This window comes from Clytia hemisphaerica, unplaced genomic scaffold, assembly GCF_902728285.1.
Source record: "Clytia hemisphaerica strain Z4C2 unplaced genomic scaffold, Clytia hemisphaerica genome assembly, whole genome shotgun sequence".
Classification (NCBI taxonomy): Eukaryota; Metazoa; Cnidaria; class Hydrozoa; order Leptothecata; family Clytiidae; genus Clytia; species Clytia hemisphaerica.
Genome location: NW_027104293.1, coordinates 888,313 through 912,759, shown reverse-complemented (window position 1 = coordinate 912,759; position 24,447 = coordinate 888,313).

The following is a 24,447-nucleotide window of genomic DNA, read 5'->3' as shown; positions in this document are numbered from 1 at the left end:
GTCCTTCGACCGTTAGGTCGGAAATACCGAGTATCTCTCTCTCCACAGCTCACGGTCTGACATAACTGTTTTCAGTTCTTCTAACTCGAGCCCTGTTTCCCGCCTCAAATTGTCGAGGAAAGTTAGCTTCCTTGAGCGTCTAGGACCAGTAGGGCACCACAATAAGATATCTGAAACAATGGCCAGAGAAAGTTAGCCTCCTGGAAAAGAGAACAGAAGAGATTCTAGGGAGACCTTGGTAGATTTGGGCGAGGTTGGGATGATCTCTCCAATCAAGATTTTGAACCCTTTCTAGGAGATTGGTATAACACCCATCAAGACTTTTCTCCATAGATTTTGTCATGGTCCAGGTTTCAGAACCATAAAGAAGAATGGGCTCCACAAGACACTTGAAAATTTTCAGCTTGAGGTTATTGTCAAGATCACATTGCCAGATTTTGTTGAGCTTATTACAAGCTTTCCACGCAAGTGCTTTCCTGGTTTTAAAGTCGCTATCAGAACTGTTGATAAGAGAGCCTAAGTAGTTGAAATCGATTACTTTTTTAATGTCAACACCTTTCAAAGAAAATAAAGGGAGAAAGTTTTCAGAGGAGCAAAGATATTCTGTTTTTTTCTCGTTACAGTAAAGACCGACCTGGCTTGTTGCAGTTTCTAAAGAATGGAGTAGAATTTCGAGATTTTGAATACTTTCTGCAACAAGTGCGAGGTCATCAGCAAAATCCAGATCAGTCACAAACAAGCCAGGGTCACGTGTGCCCTGGGGCATTTTAATTTGAATTCCCTTTTTGTTAAAAGTATCAACAGAAATTCTTAAAACATAATCCAAAACAACTATAAAAAGAAAAGGAGCAAGAGTGTCTCCTTGAAGAACTCCTGCTTGAATATTAAAAATATCTGTATCCCCATCAGGTGATACAACCTTTGCTTTGGAAGAAGTATACAATGCTTGAATAGCATTTATAATTTTCTCAGGGATACCATAGAGACCTAGAATTTGAAACATTTTTTCTCGACTGATCGAGTCGAAGGCCTTTTTGAAATCAACAAAACATATAAAAGCATCTGTTTATAGACAGGCAGCTGACGACATCCAAAATCTGGATGACTTTGGGACAAATGCCGAGCTGGTTTTTCTTATTCCTATATGTCTACTAATCCGAAAACACTTACTCGGCGTCCGAAAAAATATTTACCGGACGCGTCCGGTAATATTTTCTTAACTGATGACGTCACAAGCAAAACCGAAAAATTGTTGACGCCAAACATAGACATATTATATGCCGATCGACGCGTATTTGAACGTAGATTAAGAAAAAGGTCAGGAACGATACTTAAAAACTGTTCTATCGAAAGTTATAAGCCATTGAAATTTGTCACGTGACCTCTTGCTGAGGGATGTCGTTTTCTGCGAAAATCAATACAAATAAAAGTTTTGTGACCTTTTTAACGCGAAATATCTATCTGCACTCAAGTTGGGTTAAAAAACAATTCTAAAAAATAATGAGAAATACCATAAACTACTATAGGTTTAAAAGAAAACAGGAGGAAAACGTAAAGATTGTAACTTGATCAAAGGAAACTTTACTAGCACAGCTTTAGACTTTGAATCCGAAAATCCGACAATATAAAAAGTACCCACCCATACATACAATATAATACATAATTTATACATAATATATATACATAATATGTTGGACGGTGAAAAAGAATGCGGCTATTATATTTTGATTTTTCCCTTATATATACATAATATATAGTTTAAATTTCATCATGTCAATACTTTCAAAACATGTTCAAAGCGTTCGTTATCAACGTCAAAATCAACATCAGTGTCCGCGTCTACTTCTTCCTCCAACATGTCTTGGAGCTGATCCTCATTGAAGCCCTCCTCGTGTTCATCGCCTTCGTCTTGATCAATGTGGTCTTCGTTTGCGGCATTTGTGCACCCTTTACATCTGCAAAACTCTGTACAACTAATCCCTTGGGCTTACAGCCACACGAAATTTGTTCCAAGATTTGCGGAGGTGCTGGGGGGAGAAGCATCCACTTGATACTAAGCGTGTCACTGTTTCTCGACCAACCATAACCATCAGGGTCTGGAATATTGGGATTGTTCTCCAAGGATCGTTTGATGATGGCAGTGACGTAGGAGACGCGTTTGCAGTAATTTTTGAGGCTCGGTGCTGCCATTTTTGGCGGAAAAGAATTTTGTGTATCTCGCCTCGTTGACGTTTGTACATCCTTTTGCACCATACAACATGCAGACAAACTCCTCGATGACGGGAAAGTACTTCGCATTACAATCAAAGCTCTCACCGATTCGTTTGAATGCTTTCCGAAATTTCTTTGAGTCTTTGATCAGTTTCATGGCTTTGACCTTCCCAATACCATGGAAAGCGCTGGTATAGTCATTGCCAGGGAAAGCATGGAGTGCTGGCAACACTTTACAACAACCTTCTCCAATATGCTTGGCAATGGCCGTGATATCAAGGGTTTTGAGATTCTCACCCGAACCAGTCTCGACGTACAACTTTGTTCCATTGAAATGGGATTGGAAATAGATGGCATAAATCGATATGTCACTGTCGACGGTCTTGTTGCAAACTTTCTCGGCTAGATGTTGACGAGCAGCATGTTTTCCACACAGGAACACTTTAGTGTCGGCTTCTTCTTGATCCGTCGATAGGTTGAGTTCTTCTTCACAGAGTACCTGAACAAGAGAGACAAGAAAAATCATTGGCTATAATTTACTAAATATTAATTCTTTGTCTTAAACTTTGTACTAAAGTGCTATAAGAAAAGTAAGTATGTCACAAATCTGGCCGTTAGATCACGTCAGCTTGAAGAATTTTGATCCCAAGTTGAAGTAGATGGTCCGACCTTCAATGATGTTTGAGTGATGATTAATCCAATCTTTCAAAATAAAATCACACAGCTCCAACTTGTTGGATGAATCTGCCAAAAATTTGCTCCATTGTTTTGGACACAAACGATGTTTTCCTACTTCCATTTAGATTGACCGTTGTTCTGTCTTTCGAAAGACTTCACCGAACCTTCTTTATACTGGTCTGTCACAAAATATACAATAGAGCTGACTGCTATCCTCTCGAGAATTGATTTGGATACGCCACCAAACGTTTCAACTTTCTTCGGGTCAACTTGTTGGAGAAGGACCATTCCATCAAAGATATACGGGATGTCGTTCGGAAGGGTATACGTCACTGGACCAGAACATTCACATTCGATCGCAGCTTAAAGGTAAAGCAAAAAAGAAATTGATTACACATTCTCTAAAACAGCTTAAAATAGGAGAGGAGACAAAACAAGAAAATAATCACTCCTTAATTAAAATTATATTTCTTATATTTCTTAGATGCTAAAATAACTCTTGATTACAGATAAGGTCCATTTAGAATTAAACTGTTCGCTCGAATTATGGATACATGACATGTAACGATCTTATTAGCATTATTCAAAACTTTATTTTATTCTCTCACCAATCAAGTCTCCTTCGATAATCCAATCTCTCAAACCAGCGTCTGCAAACCTCTTCCCATAAACAGCCATACAAATGCATTGTGCATGGAAGGCACCCATTCGAAGAACGATGAAGTCTTTTAGCTCCTTGTAGACTGGATTCATCAAAATCTAAAAAACAAGGACAAATCATTTGATTTATTTGGACCCAGTAGATTCTTGATGAGATAAAATTACATACCAAAAAAAACCTTGAACATGGGATATGACTCGATTAAATGATGAGGAATCTGCCAACGGCGAACCCACCTCACAAGCCTTAGCATAAATAGCCTGATTCAAGACAACATCAGTTTCTGCTAACCCGAGTCTTTCAGCTTTCATTTTTGATTGGGTTAACAGCTCCAAGACAGCATCCATCTTGATTGGTGATTTATTTATTGCTGGTAAGTAGCAAATATTGTGAACTTGGTCGTTAGGCTCTGGTGTTATGAGGTAGTTAAATCCTTTCCATCCTGGCACAAGATTGGAATGAGCCCGTAAGAATGCCCAAAAGAAATTCAGCAGCTCGCAAGCACGAAACAAGTCACTTTCATTCTCTTTAGGTAGTTTCTTGTTCTCTGGTCCATCTCTCTTCTTTGTTGAATTGTATTTTAGGAGCGGGTTTTCCACAGCTTCGAAAGAACGTTTTCGGTTTGTATTTAGGCGTTGACTTATCCTTCTCGTTTGATTGCTAGATTCATGTTGTAGTTGGATAACGATACCGTTGTTATCGTGCATTGATACACCTAAATTAAGAAATTCTTAAATTAAGAAATGTTTAAATATGATTAACAGGCCCAATTTGGTGAGCTTCTCCCTAAGCTGAAAAAGGAAAGAAATTTTACACACACACTTAAAGAATCAAACTGGATGAAATAATGGCTTTCTTCCGTTCGCTTAGTCTTGAGATAGGAGTTGCCGTGAGCACAGTCGTCATGAATAGTTCTAACTCGGCAGGGATACGTGTTTTGGATGGAATGAGTTCGTCTTCATTCGGTGGCCAAGTTGTGTATGTATCAGGGAGATTTTTAATGTTTTTCTTGATTAATTTTCCCACGTTTTTAATTTGTGTTTGTAAGGAAGGTGTTTTTTGCTCCTTAGCCTGTTCAATCTTTTTAAACAGGATCTCAATGATTTCACCCTTTTCAATTTCTTCATTGAAGAGGAAAGCCTCTCCATACTTAGGTGACCACATCGAAACTTTACCACAGAAATGTGCAATGACTTTGTCCGTCAAAGTTCGTTTGTGCAACTTTTTGCCCTCACGAGGGAGAGCATTTTCGTAAAGTTCTACAAATCGGTTAAGGGTGACTAACTCTCTCTCATCTAAGACTGTTGATTGAACGTAATTGATAACAGCGAGTAAAGATTCATCGTTTTCAGGACTTTTTGGAGCTTCAACTATTGGCCGTGTGAAAGATTGATAGCAAGTTCTATGGTAATGAATTTCCTGTGGGACAATCGAATTCCAATTCAAAGCACTCATATATGCGCGAAGATTGGGATTAGAATCACATGCTGAAGCATATCTCTGAAGTGTTTCGGCAGCTTGTCGCGTGGTACATTTCGTAACTGGCTAATACCCTCCACCTTTCATACATTTCTTTTTGTAGCAGATACAACATTCCACGTCAGCCAATACCGTTTGAGAGTGGTCGAATGGGTATAAATACCGTAGCATTCGTTATGGAATTGCAATTCATGAGAAATCTGAAGATTCAGATCACGAACCAGATGGATTACTTTGTCGTCTTTGCGTATTTCACTGATAAAAAGGAGCAAGAAGAGAGTAGAAGGAAAAGACAACTCCGTAGGTTTAGTATTTCGGACATAATAAGATCATAAAATTATTGATAAGATAAGTAAGTTATGGCTCCATAAATAAACCCGTAAATAAAGCACACTCACTTCTTCTTATGTGCGCCTATAAATCAAACTGTAAACTCGAGCGTCATGTGCTGCTCGAAAATCTTTGACTAATGTTTCTTTCTTGCGCGGATACGGGCTAGAGCTTGCTCTGTTGTAAATCTGTAGCATTTTTTTAACACGGACCCAGGCTAGAGGAGGGTTTGTTGCACTCTCACCCCATAAAGTACGTAAGAAGTTTAAAAAGTAGAAAAATAAAACTACTATAATGTCAAAAATCAAACAACCAGCTTATAATGAATTAAGGAAGAGGTTCACTCACCTTGCATTTTTTACTTTATCCAAAGCATTTTGCGAGAACTTTCTCAACTTCAAATTTTGGGCACTCGCTCCAGAGTTAACGTGGTGTAAGATACATCTCGATACAAGCTCCTGTGTTTTCTTACTTCTTCTCTTAGGAGTCAAAATCAATCTTTTATTTTTCTTCTTGGTCGAAGGAGGGGATGAAGGCAGTTCCATTACAGAAAAAAAAAAAAAAAACACCATCTTCTTTTTCTCTCCGAAAATTTGTTTTCTAAGACGCACATTTTTACTTTTTCCCGCGTTAAAATAATTAAAAATGTAAATAGAAACAATTCAGGGGGTTCATATTGCTTTTCTTTTTAACTACTTTTCCTAATGAAACACTAGTTTCATAACAATAAGCTAAATGAGTTATTTTCAAGTTAATAAGAAAAAGAGTTGATAAAGTAGATTGAGTTTAATAATTTGTTTATCAACATTTTAATGGGATTTATAAAAACTGACAAACCCCCGTCATTGTTGTATGTTTTGAAATCGAAAATATCTCACTACGAGTGAGAAAAAAAGAGAAACAGTAGAAGAAGTATAAAAGATGGCGGATTTTGAGTGAGAGATGAATCGTATTTTTATGATTTGTTTTGTGAATATCATTGACCTTAAATGATTTCAAGAACGCCGAGTAAGTGCATTTGAATCAAAAATGTATTTGTAACATGAATATCTACTTTATGAATTGTCCCTTAATTTTTCATTGTTTCACTTTTTTTGATGCAATTAGCTGCCTGCCTTTCATCGCGTGTCATAAGTTTCAGATTTGCCATCGATGTTTTAATACCGAGTCTTCGTTTGCTTCTTGTGCTTCTTCTTTCTTTTTTATCTTCAATGTATCCATCTTCAACTTTTCGCCTCGTCTCCTTTTCCGGATCTTTGTAGACGAGCTTCCATCATCCTCCTTCTCAAAAACTTCCACTACAGGTTCCCCATTTTCGTCGAAAACAGTTGCTTTACTCATGTTTTTTAATACTGTACTATTTGTGATCTAAACGAAAAAGAAAATACAAGTAAAGTAGCTGATTCCTTACAGGTAAAAACTTTCGTTGTTGATTATAGAGAAAAACAATGTTATGACTTTCTCCATAGGTAGCTATTTAAGTATTGCAACCTAGTGTATAATTTGTAATCAATAACAATATGTATTAATAGAATTATTAATAGAATTGTATATACTAGTTTGACTTTTTGTTAATAGCCTCAGATATTTTTTAGAAGTTATTTTTCTTAATATTCAGAAGATGAGAAATAAAAATGCTTTACACAGTGTGTAATGAATGGAATATTAAAAATGTCGTATAAAACATTCCTATTTAATGATGACTTTCACCTTACTCTTGGGGAAGCTAATTGTTATTATAGGGGGTTTATGTTTTCGATGAAACGGTATATCGGACGACGTGTTATAAAAATGAGTAGTTTCTTGTATAAAGTGAGTAACCATGGAGTGTTTGACAATAATAGGGGGAGAACGGGTTTTTATATTTTTTTAAACCAGAAATTAGCTTCCCAAGAACCCTAAGGGAAGAAACTTTTGCGGAATTAAGTTTCGCGGTTTCGGTTGTTAACCGCAAGATGAAATTCCGCGAAACACGAAAAATCTTGTGTTTGGAAATTTTACCCCTAAAATTTGTATTTTGAGGCCAAAGTAGCGTATATTTGTTGAATAAAAAATGGTTTCAACCGCGCATTGAATGCTGCTAAAAAATTTTCCCTGAAGGTATTGCCATGAATTCAAAAACAAGAAGATAGTTTTACAAAGTCTAATTTTATACAACTCCGTCTACAACGTCAATTAAGCCAATATAATATCAACATTTTCGATGACGACATGACAAGTAAATCCATGAATATCACCCAGGACCTGGTGTAAATTTTCCATTTCAGTATGAATGAAGTAAAGGCAGTTAAGCTTAGGACCATCGCCTAAAAGTGAGCTCCCATGCCTCATATTACCATCATGAACACAGTTGATTTTAGAAATTGCTCCAGAGTCCATTAATGGAGAAACTATCATTGCCATTGATGCTGGCATCCTGCCAGCAGCTTTTCCAGCAATCGATGCCACTGTTTGGGGAGGGTATTCTTTAAGAACATTATCTGCAAAGTCTCTCATATGTCTTAAAACAGGTACTTTAACTAAAACAGCATTGTGATCAAAATAATTGTTTGGCTCCCTCTCGCATCTAAGAATCGTATCAAGCCCAATTAATGGCTGAATACGGAAATGATGGTAGCCATTAATAGTTGCTGCCACCACATGCAATTTAGAACTTCCATGCTTGTTGTTATACCCCTTGATATATTCTCCAAGCTCCTCAAATGAAATTGTTTCTAGTGCAGCAGCCATTCTTATAATCGACACAAGTCACTACGACCTGTACAAAAACTTGAATTGTGAAGCAACGCACCGAACGATGTTGATAATTTTTTTTGAACTTTGTCAATTCGAGGCTGCTCTTTCTGAAAAAAACTGGTTTCAAAATGCGCCGATAAGCCTAAAGCCCCTAAAATCGAGGTAAAAGTTGATTATATATCAAATGTCTACTGATTAGGAGACGGGTCTCCTAATCAGGAGAAGACCCCCAAGCGACCTACAGGTCTCCTAATCAGGAGACGTCTCCTAATAAGGCGACTGTTCCTGACTGTCGATAACTCAACTTGTTTTATGTAACTTGGCTTCTATTTGAGTTTGAGCAAAATTTGTTTTGTCATACATGCATAGTTGAATCTTCACTTGAACTCTCAAAGAGAATTCTTTTTAGAAGTGTGCAGTGTCTATTTTGAGCCTTCTGGGCCATTCACCCCAGACAGTTCCAGTACTTATATAATCTGTGAACTGGAAGTGTGCCAGAAACTTCCAACCTCCATTTTGTGATTCTCGATGAAAAGTTCAACAGGCAGGCAGCCAATCACAACAAATTATGACCTTTGAACACTGTGACTTTCAACACAAAATGGTGCATAGATAATAGAATTTTCGAATGAAGAAAACATCATTGATACAAAAAGTCCGACAAATTTACCGACTTTCCGACTCAACTTAAGTTGATTTTTAAGAGTCTGTCGGGTGATGGATGTGAAAGGAAGATGTTTGTGCTTGCCGCCTAGCAACAGTTGCTATTTTGCCTACTTTTCAATATGGCGACAGGCATTATCAGAAAGGTCTTTTAATGCCCACAGCTACTATGTATGACTGTGTACAGTCAAAAGTCAATCAAACTTGATTGAGATTCAATTGCGTTTGACAATCAAACCACAATTATTCGATTACGTTGGATTACATTTGATTGGTTCGATTGCGATTTTCGTTCGAACTTGTTTGATTGACACCGTCTGGATTAGTGTCAAAAGAAAAATACAAAGGGGACCCCAAAAAAACTACTCTTCAATGCTCAATTGTAGGGGGGTCGAATAAGCAGGAGGGTCGACATTCCGATAGAAAATCATAAAATGGGGGGTCATAATTAAGGAAAATTGGAGTGATTTTGGTGATTTTGGGGGATCATAATAAAATTATTTTGGGGTTGAAAAAATCGAGAAAATGGAAAATGACCTCCCCCTACAATTAAGCACAGAGGAGTACCCTAAAGGGCGGCACATGCCGTAGGTCGGACCATATGAGTGCCACCCCTGCTTCAATCTGGATACAAAAGGTTGCCCCTCTGCACACTATGTATGTGTTTGATTGTGATATACTCCAGACCTTTAAAACTAAATTGGATCTTATTGGTGAAAACGATTTTGAATTTGTTCAATGTAATAAAAGAACGATCACAATACCAGAGCACCTGGAATGAAATGGAGTGCTGCTAATTTAAAGGAGCTTGTAGGTCAATGCAAATTATACTGTAGGCTGAAACACATTCCAGCCGACGCCTTAAAATCTCAAAATGTCTACATTCCAGATGATCAGCTGGAACTGGGGGAATCGCCAAACTCACACTTGATCAAATTACCTTCAATCAGCTCAATGGTCTCATCTGCCACAAGTGCATCATCAATCAATACTGTCCTACCTTCAATCAGCTCAATGGTCTCATCTGCCACAAGTACATCATCAATCAATACTGTCCTACCTTCAATCAGCTCATCAATGGTCTCTTCTGCCACAAGTACAGCATTAATCAATACTGTCCTACCTTCAATCAGCTCATCAATGGTTTCTTCTGCCACAAGTGTTCCATCAGCACAACCTAATCAAGTGAGATTTTTTATTGCCAGAACAGGGGGTCAAGCAGCGAATGCAGGGGGAGGGGGTCAGCCAAAAAGTGAACAAAAACGAACAACAGGAGGGGGTCAAGTCCGTCAAATGTACGTTCGCTTTTGGAGAGAGGGGGTGTCTAGCTTCAATATTGCTTTGGTATCGTAAATAATTCTTTCTTTTCTTTACTGACCACACTTTTATATAAATCACGGATCTGACTGACAATGATTGTTATGATTGGCGATATATTATTCTAAAAACTGACCAATTATCAAGTGTAACATAATATTATTAGAAGTCACCTTGTTTGAGTTTCCAATAATTATCTTCAAGACAACTTTTTAACTCAAAAATCATTTTCAACTTTCAAAATTGGAAGGGGGGGGGGGGTCAGAAATCTAAGATTAAAAACAAACGTACTGAGAGAGGGGCACTTCGAAACGAACAGAGGGGGGGGGTCCGAAAATAGGTGAAAATGGACGAACGTATATTTTGAATGACCCAATGTATTTACTTGTATTGAGGTCAAATTATTATACACCACCCTAAGAATAACTCAAAATACATTTTTCAACATCTTTGATGCTGAAATTGTGTTCCAAATGAAACATATTCCAGAATTTTTCTTTTTAATTTCAAGTTTGAAAATAATTTTTATGAATGTCAAAAGTTGTCTTTTATTTTAAAAAATTGAATTCTTTTCCAGAAATCACTTTTTTTCCCAAAAAGACTTGTTTTTGTTAATACACAAAATTCCTAGAAACTTTTTTGTAAATACGAAGTTTTTTTGAAAATTTACTTACAAATATCGTTTTTCACACAGTTGGTAACAAAATTTGGCAAGGAACCTCCCTTTTTTGCACGACACACCACCACGGGACTAACTGGCATGTTGTCTTGTACTAACTGCTTGACCCTTTGCGGAAATCCCTGTTTTTGTGGATTTTCATAGGACTTTTTCCTTATATGTGACTCCCCAAGCGATTTGTACATAAAAGTCTGTTAGCGGCCTAAAACTTACTATGTGGCTGCTTCACTGTGGCCGCTAGCGGACATTAGCGGTCCTTAGCGGCCATTAGAGGTCATTAGCGGCCCCTAGCTTTGTTTTCCCATTTACTTACATTTTCAACTGAACAAAGAAAGATTTTTTCAGAAATCAAAAAGGGCAAAACAAAAAAAAAAGATAAAAGGGAGGGCGCTCAAAATAAAGAAGGACCTAAGAAGCCATCAAATGTTGTAAAAACAATCAAGAAAGACTCATTCGTCAATAAAATTGATCTTTGAAGCCGGAACTTTCTAACACCGTACTAAGTGTCATGTAAAAGCAGCTTGACTCCCCTGGACTGAACCTTATTAACCTTATTGATATAATTCCCCAACCGAAAAATTTTTGTTTATAATTTCAAAATTATGAACCATGAAATTCTCTGCACATTCCTAAATTTTAAGTGGGGATCTATCTAAAAAGATCCTTCAACAGATGTAAGAATTTTCAATTTTTGGACCTACCCCGATGGAGGTCCTATAAATTAACCTCTGTTCGTTCGTTCGTTCGTTCGTTCGTTCGTTCGTTCGTTCGTTCGTTCGTTCGTTCGTTCGTTCGTTCGTTCGTTCGTTCGTTCGTTCGTTCGTTCGTTCGTTCGTTCGTTCGTTCGTTCGTTCGTTCGTTCGTTCGTTCGTTCGTTCGTTCGTTCGTTCGTTCGTTCGTTCGTTCGTTCGTTCGTTCGTTCGTTCGTTCGTTCGTTCGTTCGTTCGTTCGTTCGTTCGTTCGTTCGTTCGTTCGTTCGTTCGTTCGTTCGTTCGTTCGTTCGTTCGTTCGTTCGTTCGTTCGTTCGTTCGTTCGTTCGTTCGTTCGTTCGTTCGTTCGTTCGTTCGTTCGTTCGTTCGTTCGTTCGTTCGTTCGTTCGTTCGTTCGTTCGTTACCAACTTTTCTCGAGATTGGCTCATTAGTTTTTTCTGATTTTTTGCACAAAGATGTGTAACTATAAACCCTCGAATGTGACGAAGCCCGATTTTCGAAAAAAAAAGTTTTTGGGTAAATTTGGGCCAAAAAACGGCTAAAAAACGGGTTTTTTGGACTTTGTGAAAAATTGGATCATTAATTTTTTCTGATTTTTTGCATGAAAGTAGGGTACCATCATATGTAAAAGATGGCTCAAGCAGATTTTCGCAAAAAAATTTTGTTGGCTCAAAAAACGCATGTTTATCTATAAGAATCACTATTAATAAGCATACATCAATGTTCTTAGTCAAATTACTCAATTTTTTTTATGAGATAGATGTTTTTTTTTGCTCATGAGGGCTTACTTTTGAAGAATATGTGTGTTTAGACATGAAATTTTGGTTGCTTGGCGTGCTTTTATAGAAAAACTGATCAAATTTGATATTTTTTTATAAGCACATTATCAATTACTTATGTATTAGCTTTTCTCGAGATTGGCTCTTTCATTGTTTATGATTTTTTGCACAAAGATGCATAAGTATAAACCCTCTAATGTGACGGAGCTCGATTTTTGAAAAAAAAATTTTGGGGTAAATTTCAGCTAAAAAACGGCCAAAAGAAGAGTTTTTTGGACTTTGAAATTTTGGATCATCTGATTTTTTTGCATGAAAGTAGTTAAAAGATTGCTCAAGCAGATTTTTGTAAAAAAATATTTTTTCAGATCAAAAAACGCATCTTTATCTATAAGAATCACTATTAATAAGCATACATTAATGTTCTTAGCCAAATTACTCAATTTTTTGACGAGATGGATGTTTTTTTGCTCACGAAGTCTTGAATATGAAAGATTATCGTCCACCTCTAAGCAAAACGCACTGTCGAATATTTTTAGATATCCGAAAGCAAAATATCTCTTCTGTAGCAGCGAGCATAAAGGAAATAGTTTTTTTTGATCAAATAATTACTTAAATGTCACATAAATAAAACAGATAAAAGAAAGTTCTTTTTAACAAAAGAGAAAGGAAATTCGAACGTTTTGTAATTAAAGAGAAAAAAAAACAATGTAATTGACATCCTTAAATAAGATAGTAAAACGTTCGGAAACTCAGAAACGTTGGAAAATGTTATAAAAAGAGAGAAAGACTGAATGACAAAATAATGGGATAAAAAGTAAAATACATTTCTGCTAATTGGTGAACGATAAACCATATATTCAACGTGAAAACTTGTCGAATATCTGCTTAATATTTCAAGAGCATGAAATTTTGGTTAATGGTCACGTCACGTAGATATCAATTATATATGTTTTAAATGCACAACCAGGTAGGTCCATAAAAGTATTACTTGTTGAATTCATGATGACTCTAACTTTCGGAAATTATTTCAATGCGTTAAGTTGGTCTTTTCAAAGAATTTTAACAAAAAGCAAAAAAATTAGGAATACTTCAAGTAACCTAATGTTATTTTGATTTTAGAGCTTACTTATTGGAACATCAACAGAGCGGATGCGTATTCAGAATGAAATTGCTTAAGCTTACAATGTAAGCCTTGCTATAGATAAAGAGAAAGCCAGACAACTGGATGAACAAGAAGCCCTTCTTAAATTGAAGCAAGATCGCTCAAAAAGAGTCCTTCCTGAACCAGATTTGAGCCAAGACCATGTTGTTATATTAGTACGACATCCTGACTTAGGTATCCAGAGAAGATTCTTTTAATCACATTCCATTTTTTCAGCTGTGTATGGTTGACTGGGTGACTGGGTTGGTTCTTTGGCTCTCAAACCAGCATACTTTTCTTTAAACGGAGTTGGCGGAGAGACTGTCAAATGCTGGGAGAAAGTGACCAAATATGCGAAAGTTGTGTTGCATTTAGACGAGAGAGTAGAGCCAATGTAGTTTGAAAAAGACGGAGAGGTGTCCGTGAGTGGCTTTAAATCCTTTGCCGAGGAAAGTGATACCTTTGAATATGCTGATGAGGAGGGATTAAACTTTGTTCCAAAAAGAAAAAGTGACAATCATGACACATCTACTGCATTGTGTGACTGTAATCTTGATGAATACCTTCCACAAATGTGGTGGTGGCCCACAGACGTCCATCAACCTTTTGGAGTATAATCTTCAAAAACCACCAAACCTCAGGTTTTACTGAGAATTTCGAGTCATTTGGGCAGGTGAAATGAGTGCCGATCAAGGCGGCCCGTTTCGTGAGTTTCTTCTAAGGTCCATGGAAAATATCGACCTTTTAACCTCGTACTTCTTCGGCAAACCGAAAGAACTATTTTTTAACGCACTGACCCAAGCCATATTAGATGACCACTACACAATACTGGGACAGCTTTCTGCCCTTCCTGGGTGGAACATGTTTTAAAAAAGGAGGCTAAATACAGCAGAATTAGGGCAAAAGCAGGAACTTTCAAAAACATTCTCCCAAAATTTAATAAGCAGGGAGGGGTTGGAAAATATTTGAAAAGTTTATTAGCGGGGGACGCTAATTAGGTACTCGAGTGTAGTTATGAACCTGAAATTCCTGACTTTCACTGGGGACGATATTTATTCATATTATAAAATTGATCTCCATTCGAAATTCCGCCTGTTTATGTGCAAATATTAAAAAACTAACTTTGGAGGAGACATGGTTAATTTGTTAAATTCTGAATCGGCTTTAAGTTTCACTTAAACTATAAACAGTTTCTTTGCATGGTCAGTTTGCTGCATTTCAACATAGCTGTATCGTTCCCTGAAACAAAAAAAACTACCGCGAGTATCAAATGTTTCAAAGAAGTTTCACCGGGGCTGTGAGACAGGGTGTATAGTAACCCTATGCTATTAAAATGTGAACTCGCTAACATGCCACTTTGTTAATAAGAATGGTGTTTATCCATTTCATCATGGACATTCTGAAAATCAAAATCTAAACTTTTCTTACATGGCATTTTTGTAAAAGTTTTAGAAAATTGGAAATTTACAGTTAAAAAGGCTCCAAAATTGGCATTCTTTAAGTTCTACTGCCAAACGATATTCTGTACCAAGAGATATTCTCAGCATATCCTTAATTTTTCGGCCAATTTCATCATGAATATTCCTTTAAAGTGGGTATAAAGTATTCTTATTTAAGAAAAAACGTGTATTTGTTTCAAATTTATCAGCAAAACTTAAAGGTCATCAATTATCTATAATGAATTGCTTTGACGATATTCCTATTATCAGTAATTTCATTGTTAGCTTTATGAAAAGTTTTACTGAAATTAAAAAAATTACATACAGTCATGAGAAGAGGACACACTTTATAATATTTAAAACCAAGTAAAAGCATCAATCTAAAAGTATTTTTAATTTCTAGGAATCCTAGGATACGCTGTGTAAAACTTTGAACTTATCATTTTCGTTTTATTTAAAGCATTAACAAATTGAAATCTATTTTAAATGCTGCAATGATGATATCTACAAACACTTTTTGAACGCTTTTTAAACGATCTCATTTCTTAAGTATTCGGAGGGCGTTCTACAAGAACACTTTATGAACGCCTTCGAAAATACTCTATCTGGAAGCATTCGGAAAACGTTCCAAATGAATACTTTAGGAACGCTTTTAAAGATCTCCTATCTAAAGCATTCTGAAAGTGTTCTTAACGAACACTTTAGGAACGCTTTTAGAGATCTCCTTTCTGAAGCATTCTGAAAGCGTTCTGGGATGAACACTTTAGGAACGTTTTTTATATCTCCTTTCTAAAGTGTTCGAAAGGCGTTCATTTCGAACACTTTAGGAACGCTTTTGAAGATGTTCTTTCTAAAGCATTCTGAAAACGTTCATTACGAATACTTTACGCACGCTTTTATCTGGTCGCCTTATAAAGCGTCCCTTAAGTGTTCGCAAAGAACGCTTTAGAAACTCATTTCGACAAAAATGCATCCAAATGTCCAAATAGAACGCTTTTCCTGATAGTAAGATTCTTATTGATGATACATGGTTTCACAAGTCGACGGTGTTGAAGCAAACATTCATCGGACGCAAAGCCTGCAGAGATCGCTTGAGGAGAGTTCATGGGATGTCAAAACATCTGATCAGCAACCAAAGCAAAACTGTTGATCTAGATGATGTCGTTATGTTAGGAGACCCAGTATTGATTCTTCTTGATAAAGACAAAACTAAACTTGGGTCAATCAAGAAAATTTTTAAAGGTGGCAAACGTGTGAAAATGCTTGCAAAAGGTATGCATGATCTAAATAATGCCAACGTTATGATTTCAGTAAAAGAGTTGAAACTTGTTGATGAAGGACCTTTGCTGAAATGGAGTGGTGGTGAAGCTGAAAGTGAGACCAAGGTAAACGGGGCAAATTGTCACACAATTCAGCCAGAGGTTCGCGTTGAGGAAAAAGGTGCAGTTTATCTTTTCGACAAAAGTTTCATGTTTGATCTTAGCCTGGATATCCAAGCTCAAAATTTTAGAAAAAACAAAATTTACCTCAACATACAAAGTTCTAAAATTATAGAGCTTGGTCTCCCTAGAGAATGAAAGTGAAAACCCATGTTTCCTAGTCAACCCAGGGCAGCAAAACAGAAATTAATCAAAAGCAGTCTTACAAGATCTAAAACTATTTAAAACATCCAAAGATTACACCAAATTCCATAAAAAAGTTTGCATGCATTATCATGACCAACCACGACCAACCATGTTTTCTTGGAAAATGAACTTGCCTCTTGTTTTCTTCTTTTTCATGTTTTCATGTAACAGAAAGCCCTATCTTCACTAGCAACTGGAGGACTATCCTATTTTTGCTTTAGAATTGCTCAACACCGTGTAGATTGGCCCTTACGGTTTTAGCGAAGTGAGCGCATGCAAGCGGACTGCATTCTCTTAAAGAGAATGCAAATCGCTCTAGGGAGACCAGGCTGTAAAGCAGAACATAAATTAATTTCTACGTCAGATGGCCGTAATGTAGAGTTTTTTGATTCAATAATTATCGAATAAAAAAGCAAAGTGGAAACAAGAGAAATAGAGACAAAGTATTGAGTTCTGAAATATTTATTGTCGAAACGAGTTGAATGTAAAATGAAAATGTAATTTAAGTTTTTGCGTTGCTGCGTGGCTGCGTCTTGATGTAGGATTTGGGGTGACGTTGGGGATGTACCATGCAATATAAATGATAACTTAAACGCCTAGGGCTGCGGGACAGCCTCTGAGAAAGCCGCGGACGGCCTGAGGTGCGTAGCGGGTACTGCGTAGCAGTGTAGTGTCCTTAGCTTAATACCGTTGGGACTACGGTATGTCGTGACCTTAAAGTCCCGGGAGGACTTGTCGTGTGTGCCCGAAGGGCAGTGTGTACTTGATCTAAACTAGCCGCTAACTATAAGTGTAAGGGGTTACGAAGTAACCCACACCCCCAAAACCACCGCCAAATCTAACATAGGATCGCCATTACGCATAGAACGTTTATGATCGCTATGGGTCCCGAGACAGGTCTTAGGAGTAGATACGATGATTAGGGTCGTTGCCTAAACCAGAGGTAACGCCAAGGGTGATTAAAAAGAACGCATGATGTTGTAAGACGGCACGAAAAATTGAAAACTTGAGCCGCGGGACGGCATGATAAACTGAATTTGAGTCACGGGACGGGATGAAAATTGAAGAGCTAAGCCGCGGGACGGCATAGTAAAATTGGCAAATTAAGCCGCGGGACGGCATAGTAAAATTGGCAAATTAAGCCGCGGAACGGGATGAAAATTGAAGAGCTAAGCCGCAGGAAGGCATAGTAAAATTGGCAAATTAAGCCGCGGGACGGCTAGACTAGAGTCTACTTTTGGCTGAACTTTGCTTTTTTATAATTTTTTATGACGCTGAGTCCAGTGAAGTAGACTAGGAGCGTTTGGCGAGGTCGCCATTTTGAAAAAAAGTGTTAAAAATCCAAATAACAATAAAACTACTTGGAGTTGAAAGATATAATCGAAATGAGAAAAAAAAAACAGGATTAACAGATTTGCAATCCCTTATTCTCAAATAAAAACATTGCTTCATGCTGTTTTTACCCTCCAAAAACAACTTAAATCTGGCGGACTGTTTTACAGTCCACCTAAGCAAAAGCATATTACCATATACTACCGGGCCACTTATCGCGCCATCCAGTCTATATAAAAAGCTTTAAGTGGACCCCGGGCTACGGGACGGCATGAAAATTAAAGAATTAAGCCGCGGGACGGCATAATAAAATTGAAATTTTGAGCTGCGGGACGGCATGAAAATTGAAGAGCTAAGCTGCGGGACGGCATAATAAAATTTGCAAATTAAGCTGCGGGACGGCATGAGAATTGAAGAGCTAAGCCGCGGGACGGCATAATAATAAAGTTGGCAAGTTGAGCTGCAGGACATCACGATAAAATTAAAATTTTTGGCATGGAAATTGAAAAGATAAGCCGCGGGACGGCATGATAAAGTTGAAAATCTAAGTTGTGGGGCGGCATGAAAATTTTAAAACTTGAGCTGCGAGACGATGTGGTGAAAATGAAAGTTCAAGCCACAGGGTAGCATGATAAAACTGTCAAATGCTAACCGCACTGGCTTAACTTCAGTATCTTTGAAATCATTCGTAGGCCCAATTGTAAACTTAATGGCTTAAGAAAAATTATAGCATTTTGGGGTTTAGCCTCGTTTAGGCTAAAAACCTGTCCCCAGGCCCCAAAAACCAAAATTTTGAAAAAATGAAAAAATAATTCCCAGGGATTTGCCCAAGGATCAAGTGTGCAAAATTTCAACCCAATCGGACCAATCTTGAAGTCTCCAACCTGCCCCAAAGTTTTAACCTCGTTTTGGCGAAAAACTCGTCCCCAGGCCCCAAAATTCAAAATCTTGAAAAAATGAAAAAACTCCCCCAGGGATTTGCCCAAGGATCAAGTGTGCAAAATTTCAACCCAATCGGCCAATCTTTAAGTCTCCAACCTGCCCCAAAGTTTTAGCCTCGTTTTGGCGAAAAACTTGTCCCCAGGCCCCAAAATCAAAATCTTGAAAAAATGAAAAAACTCCCCCAGGGATTTACCCAAGGATCAAGTGTGCAAAATTTCGACCCAATCCGACCAATTTTGAAGTCTCCAACCTGCCCCAAAGTTTTAGCCCCGTTTTGGCGAAAAACTCGTCCCCAGGCCCCAAAATTCAAAATTTTGAAAAAATGAAAAAAGCACCCCCAGGGATTTGCCCAAGGATCAAGTGTGCAAAATTTCAGCCCAATTTTAACCGCGGGACGGCATGAAATTGAAAATTTGAGCTGTGGGACAGCATGACGAAAATGAAAAGTTTTGTGGTAATCAAGTTTATTCATGAATTAGACCCTCGCATAAAAAGGATAGCGACAAAATGTAATATGCCTCTAAACTGACTATGAGCACAGTAATTATCCCCCAATGGACAGTTTTCCCTAGTTAGATTGGAAGTGCTTACAACACCAGCTCAGCTTCGGCATCTTCATAGTCTCCCAGAGGCCAATTGTAAACCCACATGCTAATTAAGACTGAGGAATTACCCAAGGAGCAAATGTGCAAAATTCCAGCCAAATCGACTCACTCTAAAGTATCCTGTAAACTAAGTAAACTGAGTAATGGTGTTATATATTGGCGTTATGGGGTGTGACAACACCCTTGAATCATATCACATTGAAAATGAAGAAAAACTAACCCAGGGATTCACCCAAGGACCATGAATGCAAATTTTTGCCTTTCGAACACTTCAGAGATCCCAAGTATGTCCAAATTTCGACTTAGTTCTCAGCCTTTAATTGGTGACCCTAAAACTAAATTGCAAAACTGAAAAGTGGGGAAACGCCCCAGTGAATTCACCCGAAGCGCAATATGCTCGAAATTGAAGCGGATTCAGACAATTTCGAGGTCTCCAGCCTGCCCACTTTTTGTACCAAGTTTAGGACAAAAACCAGTAACCCCATCCCCAAAATCTAATAGAGTATGAAGCACGCCCAGGGATACACTCAAGAACTTGTGTGCAAAATTCACACCAATCAACCTCTAGGGGGAATAACAAAACACTCCTAGGATTCCAAGGAACAAGCATGCAAAATATTAACTACTTCATAGTATTGACCAAGGAATGCCAGAACCTATGAGTACGTCCCTCCCATCTAAATTCAATTAAAATGAGAGGAATGCCCCAAGGACTTATACCCAAGGGACTTACATGTACAAAACTTTAGCAAAATCAGCCACCCCCCCCCCCCAAAAAAAAAAAAAAAAGAAGAAGAATGCCCCAAGGACTCGCTCAAGGAACTACATGTACAAGACTTTAGCAAAATCAGCCAACTCCCAAGAAGAATGAAGAATGCTCCAAGGACTCACCCAAGGAACTTAAATGTACAAACTTTAACAAAATCAGCCGACCCCCAGGTCCTGAGCATGCATCCAGGTGACGACCAACATCTGCACATGCACCCACGTACACCCACACACTGACAGACACACTTTAATTCTAAATAGCTCAACTGAAGTTGAGGAAGTCTAAATAAAAAACGGGATAGTTGAACCATGTTGAAACTAGTGCAGGGAATCCAGCTAGGGTGAGGTATAATAATAGTCAGTGTGCTATTAGAGACGCATGTGGGAATGCTGGACACGTATAGATGGGACAACAAACTCTAAAAAGGAAACGACTCACCCAGCAAACTTGGAGTTATTGATGGAATCTAGGTCACAACAGGGCAGGACTGGCAGGAAGCACTCCGCTGATTGGTTTGTGGAGGTTGACAGGCAAGCCAAGGCTACGTTACGGCCACAAATGGATTGGGAACAGTCTTGAAAGGTCACCACATTTCGGATTCTCAAATCAACCAGGTCGAATGTAAACACACAAGAAAGGGAAGTTGCAATGTTCAGTATCCCAAAATTTGATTGATACCATGCACGACAGCATGCCAAATAATTTACCAAAGATGGTTCCAACTACGACAGGATCAACGAGTTACAACAGCTTGATTAAAATTACAGAATAAAATTTCCAAGAATCCACATGACTTCACTCATCAAATTCCAAAACATTATGATTTTAAAAGAATGTGTTTCGATTTTCGGTCACGGTTTATAGGCTACAATTCAAGATGGCCACCAAGCGGGCGTATGTTTGATGCGTAAGGGCGTAAGAGCCGTGATGGGCGTAGCGTTAGTCGCTTCCTCGAAATTAACATGAGCTAATGCTTAGCTCTAAATATCAAAAACTAGACTGTGAAATAGTTTACAGCCTGGATATCCAGGCTAGTTTGATCTTGGATTAACAATCTAATCTTGGTGTCTAACCGTGTTTCCTATGTCCTGAGTCCATTCCATCGGAGAAAATGAGAATACATGTTGGAAAGCACATCATTAATGGTCAGTGTGCTTGCGATAGTCCTTGTGGGTATTGTGGTTGAGCTTGTTGTGAAAATAAACTTGGCAAACCAACAAAGTAAGCTTTTTAATTGATTTGAATAGTATATACACTAAAAGTAGTTTTTCTTGTTTTTTTTTTTGTGATTAAACTCTTTAGCCTTTTTATCTTTAAAATATTTGGATATTCATATACATTCATGTATTTAATTTTATGCTTATTTTAGGACCAAAGGCATCCAGTATTATAACAAGGTAATCAGCAACTGTCCGTATTATGTTCATACACAAAGAAAAGTTCATCATTCAGAATCATCCGCCAAATATCCATGTACAAATTATCTACAAAAATGTAGGATCTGCGAAGCTGATATTTGGTTTTACAATTTAGAAAAACATTACACAGACATGCACGAGGATTTCGCTAATTAACCTAAAATTGATGATGCCGAAATTGCTTTTATGAAAAAGTATAAAATTTAATTTTTTCGGACTTTTTTTTTTGACATTCATTGAGATTTGTTAATTTGAGATTCCGTTGCCGTTTTGAATCTAATTGGTCATTAAGAATAGGTCTCTTGAGGGCAATGAGAGCAGCCTCTAAGTTTTTACGTAATCGTGTGTTCCCAAGTGCATTTCATATCATTTTCCATTGGAACTCATGGCCAGGGTGGTTTAACGGGTGTTTGGCTGGTTCAGAGTTATGTTCAATATTGTTATGCTCTGACTTTTCTTTTTGACATTCATTGAGATTTGTTAATTTGAGATTTTTTAATTTGAGATTTGTTGCATTTATATCTGTTTATATTATCAGCATTGATGACACAGAAAAGCAGTGTTTTTCCTTCAATTCCATAGGTTTTCAAAGTATCTTTTGCTCCAATTTTGCTTTACATTTTCTTTTGATCTTTGAGTCAGAAAGTCAGAAAGGTTCAATTCAAAAACTCCAGACTCATCAGTTTCATATAATTACATAATATATAAGCTAAGTTGTCAATTTCAAAGGTTTAACAACATAGATAGACCTGCATAGAGTTTTATTTTGAGGATTTTGAATTTATTAAACAGTTTCACCAAACGGAGCTTTACTTATTTTTGGTTACTTTTTGTGAATCAGAAAGGTTTAAACTCGATGAAAGTTTAGAACCAAGCAGAACCAAGGAAAGGGGTTATCTAATTAGAAATTGAAGAGATTATTTATCATTTGTTGTGTTTATTGTATATCACTAATTGTACTTATTTTACATTAGGATTAGTAATATTTCTAATATAGAAAAACTAGAACTTTAAACTAGCTTTAAATAATTGAGTGTATATACTGGGAGCCTATATATAGGAGTATTAAAAATCAGTTATCATCCCTTATAGGAAATTCTGAGACTAATAAGGGGAAGGTGTTTATGTTTCAAGGGGTTCATTTTGATCACAATGTCTAACTGTGTTAAATTTTCTCTGCCTTCTGATCACCAATTTACAGAAATCCTAAACTTTTATAGCCTGGAGATCCATGCTATGATTTCTTATTCTATATACTGATGGCGAAATATATAGCATGGTATGGGCTGACAGTTTGAATTTCCCATATCCTAATAACGGTTGAAAACACAGCCAATCAAATCTGTTATTGTTTCACTGGTCACACTTTCTTAAAGAAAGGGCAACTTCCGAAATTTGGTTTTTATTTTAGTTAGTGAGGACAGCGCTAAATTCAAATTTCCCACTGTAATTTTTTTGAGGCCAAAATCGGACTCACAGTTCTGACCCGTCAAGTATTCATCAGATTTAAAAAAAATACGCAGACGGGTTCCTGTCTAAAACTTTTATAGCCAATTAAACCAGATTTCACAAGTATTTAACTACCCATGTAGTAAAGTCTTTTCAACATTTAACACATAGATACCACCCATTTTAGTATTTAACTACCCTAGGTAGTAAAGTTGTTTTCGATTTTTCGTCACGCCACCACCGTAGTAAACGTCATTATGTCTGAGATTTTACTACCGACACCTGAAAAGAACAGGGGGAAAGACCTTTTGCAGAACACATTGTTATGTTATGTTGCATAATTAAAAACTCAAGCATCAAAACATATTTGAAAAGAATGTAAGTACAACTTACAGCTGCTTTTGTCTCCAGTCCTTTGCTTTTTCGATATTGACAATCAAACGTAGTGCCATACTGTGATCGATATTGACTACTCAGCTGCCTGACAGTTTCAATTGTCTCTTTCTGTACCTGTTCCCCGGAGGGTCTATACAGACCCCCGTCTATAGCCCTTTGCTCTCCTTTAAAATCCCTGGGATGAAATGGGAAAAGAGACCATGCAGATATTAACTGGTCATCTTTAAGACAAGCTTTACAGTCAAAAATTGAGTGCTCCGCTTTCTTAGCCTCAGAAAGATTTTTCCACTTCAAGGTACAAAACATTTCTAAGACAATCTCTTTGTCAGCAGCTGAAGTTTTGCCAATATCAAAAACTTTTAGTCAGTCACATAGCCATGCTCTGCCCGGAAAAACACTCCAACTTCTGTTTTTTTCGGTTTTCGACAGTTCAACCCTAATAGATTCTCAAGTCATCGACCGATTTTTCAAAATTTTACCCCAAATTGCTTATTTTGGGCATTATTTTTTGGTCCTAAAGTGTACAATTTAGCCTAAAACGAAAGTGCTCGAAAATCGACGATCTTGGGCTTATTCGAAAGATAATTGAAAAAGAAGTAAATTTGAGATATAAACTCGGGTCTGAAAATGTCCCAGTCATGCTGCAGATGAGTTTTAATGATGACGTCAGACTAAAGTACAATTTAGCCTAAATCGAAAGTGCTCGAAATTAAACGATTTTGGGCTCATTCGAAAGATAATTAAAAAACAAGTAAATTTGAGATATAAACTCGGGTCTAAAAATGTCCCGGTCATGCTGCAAATGAGCCTTAATGATGACGTCATTTTAGGTTTATTTTCAAAATTAATTCATATAGTGTCAAAAAACTTGAATTAAACTGAGGAATCGAAGTAACGAAAGTGCCAAATGATTTTCAAATTTTGAAATTTAAAATGAAGTAAAAATTTTCAAATTTCAAAATTTGAAAAATGAAAAATGGAAAATTTTTAGTATTGCTTAAAATTGGACAAAGCTCGTTGTAATAAAAGTGCCAATTAAAGGTTTAAATTTTAAAAATTATATTTGTCACACTTATTTCATTTATCT